This window comes from Hemicordylus capensis, chromosome 2, assembly GCF_027244095.1.
Source record: "Hemicordylus capensis ecotype Gifberg chromosome 2, rHemCap1.1.pri, whole genome shotgun sequence".
NCBI classification, from domain to species: domain Eukaryota; kingdom Metazoa; phylum Chordata; class Lepidosauria; order Squamata; family Cordylidae; genus Hemicordylus; species Hemicordylus capensis.
Genome location: NC_069658.1, coordinates 301372789 through 301378343, shown reverse-complemented (window position 1 = coordinate 301378343; position 5555 = coordinate 301372789). Strand labels below are relative to the sequence as shown.

The 5555-nt window shown below is 46.0% G+C and overlaps 1 protein-coding gene across 3 annotated transcripts in view; it reads left to right on the top strand.

The window, feature by feature from the left end:
* Positions 1-10: 10 nt before the first annotated feature.
* Positions 11-5555, top strand: part of TPRA1 (transmembrane protein adipocyte associated 1) — a 40288-nt gene continuing 34743 nt past the window's right edge. Inside the window, exon 1 of one of the 3 annotated variants that reach the window (XM_053297440.1) lies at positions 11-103. The gene's annotated coding sequence lies outside the window, so the exon portion shown is untranslated. Of the gene's footprint in view, positions 104-4471; positions 5233-5555 lie in introns of those variants that run through there. The other 2 variants (XM_053297439.1, XM_053297438.1) reach the window with 2 other exon arrangements.

The following is a 5555-nucleotide window of genomic DNA, read 5'->3' as shown; positions in this document are numbered from 1 at the left end:
CGACTGCTGAATATGCAGATAAGGCAACGAATAGCGGAGAGCGTACAATGCATATTAATCAGCACTGAATGACCAGGATGAAGGCTGAGAACCCAGACAAAAGGTGAATGAAGGTTCTTTTCCTCGCTTTTCTTGCCCTTGCCCTGCCGACAAGTGCGGCTTCGTCTAATTTAAGGGTTAACACCTGGCAAGACGGAGAAAGCATACCCCCGATTCCTATACGCGTTTATTCGGAAGTCCCACTAACGTCAGCTGGATGCTGCTGCGTAAACGTACATAGACAGGATCAGACTGTGTGTGTAACAGTACAGTTTAACAGCTTGATCCTTTACCCAGGTGCGCCTAAGCCATTGCTTTGCATGGACTGAAGTGCGCCTAACTCGTAAGAACATAAAAAAGACGTGCTGGATCAGGCCTAAGGCCTATCTAGTCCAGCATCCTGTTTCACACAGTGGCCCACTAGATGCTTTTGGAAGCCCACAGGGAAGAGGGGAGGGCATGCCCTCTCTCCTACCCTTGCTCCCCTGCAACAGGTATTTAGAGGCATCTGAGGCTGGAGATGGCTCACAGCCACCAGACCTGTCCTCCATGAATTTGTCCCAGTCCCTTTTAAAGCCATCGAAACTAGTAGCCATCACCACATCCTGTGGCAAATACTTCGACAGAATAAGTATGTGCTATGTGAAAAAGTACTTCCTCTTGTTGATCCAAAATTTCCCAACCTTCAGTTTCATGCGATGACCCCTGATTCTAGTGTTGTGAGAGATGAAGAAAAATGTATCCCTGTCTACCCTCTCCACTCCATGCATAATTTTATATACCTTGATCATGCCTCCCCTTAGTCACCTCAGCTCCTTTCCAAAGTAAAGAGCCCCAGATGCTGTAGCCTAGCCTCATAAAGAAGATGCTCCAGCCCCCTGGTCATTTCTTTCTTTCTTTCTTTCTTTCTTTCTTTCTTTCTTTCTTTCTTTCTTTCTTTCCCTCTTCAGCACCGTTTCCAGTTCTACAATATGCATCACTTTACACTTGCTTATACTGAACCCAATTTGCCTTTTTGCCGCCCACTTATCCAGTTTGGAGAGATCTTTTTGCAGCTCCTCACAATCTGTTTTGGATTTTACTACTTAGTCAAACTAAACTACTACATAGTTTAGTCAATATGTAAATATGGCCACCGCTGCTTACCCCAACTTCTAGGTCATTTAAGAACACGTTAAAGAGCACTCATCCCAGTACAGCTCCCTGGGGGACCCCACACATCCTACATCCCTCCATTGTGAAAACTGTCCATTTATTCCTACCCTCTGTTTCCTGTTCTTCAACCAGTTACCGCCCCACACATGAATCTGTCCCCTTATCCCATGATTGCTGTTTACTCAAGAGCTTTGAGTGGGGAACTGTGTCAAAAGCTTTTTGAAAGTCAAAGTATACTATGTCAACTAGATCACCTTTATCCACATGCCTGTTGACACTCTCAAAGAACTCCAAAAGATTAGTAAGGCAAGACTTGCCCTTGCAGAAAGCCATGCTGGTTCCCTTCAGCATGGCCTTTTCTTCTACATGTTTAACAATTTTGTCCTTAAGTATGTTTTCCATCAATTTACCTGACACTGAAGTTAAGCTGACTGACCTGTAATTTCCTGGATCCCGCTTGCACCCCCTTTTTGAAAATCAGAGTTGCATTAGCTACTTCCCCATCCTCTGGTACAGAACTTGATTGTAGGGACAAGTTACATATTTTTGCTAGGAGATCAATTTCACATTTGAGTTCCTTCAGAAATCTTGGATGGATGCCATCTGGCCCTGGAGATTTGCTAAATTTTAGTTTTTTCAAGAGAGTTTAGAACATCTTCCCTTGTCACCTCAAATTGGCCCAGTTCTACAGCCACTAAACCCGAGAAGCTCGATTCCGGAGAGGGTATATGGTCAGTATCGTCCGCTGTCAAGACAGATGCAAAGAACTCATTCAGGTTCTCTGCAATCTCCTTATCCTGCTTAATAATCCCTTTCATAATCTAAGGGTCCAACTGCCTCCCTGACAAGTTTTCTGCTTCTGATATATTTAAAGACATTTTTGTTATCCCCCTTGACACTTCTAGCTATATGCTCCTCAAACTCTCTCTTTGCATCCCTTATTGTGTCCTTGCATTTCTTTTGCAAGAGTTTGTGTTCCTTCCTGTTCTGTTCATTTGGGCAGGACTTCCAATTTCTGAAGAAAATCTTCTTCTCTTGTATAACTTCCCTGACTCTGCTTGTTAGCCATGTTGGCGTAGTCATGCTACTTGTTCACCTCCTGAACTTGATGGTAGGGATGTACACGCAACCAGTTCGGAGGCCCTTTATGGGCCTCTAAGCAGGTTCGAAGAACCGGCGATTCCGCTGGTTCAACAGCAGGGGGTGTTTTGCTTTAAGAGTGGGGGAGGGTCCACTTACCCTCCTGCTGCTTTCGCCCCACCAGTGACAGCGTCCATTGTTTGAATAGCCCATTGGGGTGGCAGCGTACCTCCCTGCCGTCCCGTTGCCCCTGTTTTCCAGATATGACTGGAAGTCACTGATGCACACCATGCGCACGCCCGTGCTGGTGTGCACAGGCGCATTGGCGACTTCTGGTCATATCTGGCAAATGGGGGCAAAAGGGTGGCAGGAATGTACACTTTTGCCCCAATGGGCTATTCAAACAACAGATGCCAGCGGGAGCGGTAAGTGCACCCTCCCCCGCTCTTAAAGCGCCACCCTGGCCACCTTCGAGCCTCCCTGCCATGGTTCCGTGCACATCCCTACTTGATGGTACCTTTCCTCCTTCTTGGTATACATTCCAACTGAGCTTCTAGTATTCTGGTTTCAAATATGCCCCATGCTTTCTGGAGTTATCTGATCCTCCTTTCTCACTTTCAGCTTCCTTTTTACCAGTCCCCTCATTTTTGAGAGGTTTCCTGTTCTGAAGTCCAAGGCATCTGTGTTGGACTTCCTTGACTATTCTCCACTTGCATATATGTTGAACAGGGTCAATGTTCCCCAGTGGATTTGCAACTCTGACATTCATTCATTCATTCGATTTCATTCATTCATTCATCTCGCAGCAGGTCCTGGGCACCACTCAGGATTAGGTCCAAGGTCCCCATATCTCTGGTTGGTTCCACGTCTAAATGTTCTAAGGCACAGTCAGTTAGCATGTCTAGAAAATTGGTTTCTCTTTCATCATCTGTATGTGAATTTACCCACTCTATGTGTAGGTAGTTGAAGTCACCCATTATTACTGCCCTGTCTCTCGTTTATGCCTCTCTTGTTTGCTTCTCCTCATAGAACTCATCATAGAATCAAGCTGAACTTTTGGAGGGGAAGCTGTTTTTGTGAGGCACTACCTTGAGAGCTCCCTTAGTGGGTCAAGAAGAGGCCGTTTACTATCTACTAAGTTTCTATTTAGTCTTGTGATTTGAAGGAAGTGTTCTCTATCATTAAAAAAATTCAATTTCCTGCTTTTAGCAATTTGAGACTTAGGTCAAAAACCCCTGTCCTGTATCTGAAAATTGCAAATCATCCGTGCAACCTGATCTGGTGCATTTTACACAGAAGAAAGCCTCCCTAAACCCCATGGGGGATGATGGAGCTTAATGTTAAGTGCACCTAGGATATTGCAGCCTTAATAAGTTTGTTAATAGCCCCACTGGTGGAACTATCTTCTGGCAGTGCCTTTAGTACCTTGTCACACTCTTGAATAAAATATTCCAAGTCAATGAGCTCTGCAAGTTAACCGTGTGAAAAAAGAACTTTGTTTTGTCAATTTTTAACTCACTTGCTTTGCTGCTGTGTTACGATATCATACCACCTGTCAAAGGATCCGAAGGAACCAAAAGAGCATCGAGTTCAGCCTCTTCCTCTCTTTTACATGGAAAGACTATTTCACATGACAGTCCCTTGCTGATTCAGACTACAGTCATTGTGGCACAACTGCCTAAGGAGCAAAAATAAATATGACCAAGCAAGTGAACCAAGCTGCAAATTTAACAGAAAGGTATAATTACAGCCTCTCTCAGATGTTTCTGGTACCAGTTGCTAGCATGTGTGGTATAGTGGTTAGAGTGATGCACTAGGAGCTGGGAGAACCAGGCCAGGTTCAAATTCCCACTCTGCTGTGAAGCTCACTGGGTGATTCTGGGCCAGTCACGATCTCTCAGTCTAATCTACTTCACAGGGTTGTTGTGAGGATGAATGGGGGTGGGGGAGAGTTCCTTGGAAGAAGGATGGGAAAGAAATGTAATTAAAACTGAACGACTGATATGCGTTGCAAGGATTTATACTTAAGATCACTGAATACGGATCAACCTGTTATGTTCATAACTATCAAAGTGATTAAGAATGGAGTTTTTTCTCCCTTACACGGTTGGGTGTGAAGTGGCGGTAAACACAGACCGAAGAGGCAATCGTTGTAGAATAATTATTCACATTTTGTATTAGTTTCGAAAAGAAAGTTGAACTTTGAATTTAACAACAAACTTGGGACAGAATTTAACAACAACCTTCTGGTCTCGCTGCATCAGTAAGCGAGTGCTTCGGATGGGATGGGGCTCGTGTGTAGATCGTAAGGATTTTTGTAACGTTTACAGCTGTATGATCAAAGAGCGTTCCCCACTTGGGGTCAGTAAGTGTGCCACGATACGACTCCTACAAAGGGACTGCGTGTAATTGTGCCTTTAAATCCGTGACATTCCTTCCCTTTGGTCCCGCCTCTCCGCTTCCTCGATTGGCTTTTTTGGTCCCCCTTCTTTCGCTTTTGAGTCCGGCTTCTTTATTTAGACGTCTCGTGGTTGGTTGAAAGATTTCGGCTTCAGGGATCGAGTCTCAATTCGTACATGGAGAGGGAAGAGAATAATCCTCCGCCTTCTCTTTTCTTCCGCGAGGTGGTTACACGTGCTTCCTCTACTGCAAAAACCAAAAAAAACCAAACTCCAGTCTGAGTGCTCCGTAGTCCACGGTACGCCGAGGAGAGCCGGCAAGCGGCGGGACTTTTTTTTGCGGCGGCGGCACAATAGGGCTTATTCACGACGCTCCCCCACACAGACAGCCTCCACCCCTTTTTGGACTTGGGACAGAATCTAGGTGGCTGCAGGATGGCCGGGCCGGAGTCACGAGAATGAGCCCGCGAGAGAGGAAGAGTCCCTGTGCCAGCCCGCGCAGGTGACAAGGAGGCTGCGGGAGCCAGTGGCGTCTCCAGTGGTGAGGGGCAAATATAAGGTAGGGAGCTCCCTTGCCCCAAATAACCTCTCACTAGCAGGGAAGGGGGTGTTGTTATTCCTAGGTCTCCTGGGGTGAGTTTCTTCGAAGTGTTGTCCTCCGGCATAGAAAATGAAGGGTCGCCACTCCTGTCGTGGCTGCTGTCCTGCTTTGAGACTCCCCTCACCGGCGCCGGCCTGCCAAGCAGCTCCCTTTTCTCTGGGAAGCGAAATCCTTAACTCTCTCTTCATCCCTTCCTCTCTAGTCAGCCCTGGTGGTGTTGATGCGATCGCCAAGTGGTCCTTATTACTTAAATACATAAATAACTGTCCCTTATTCTGAAA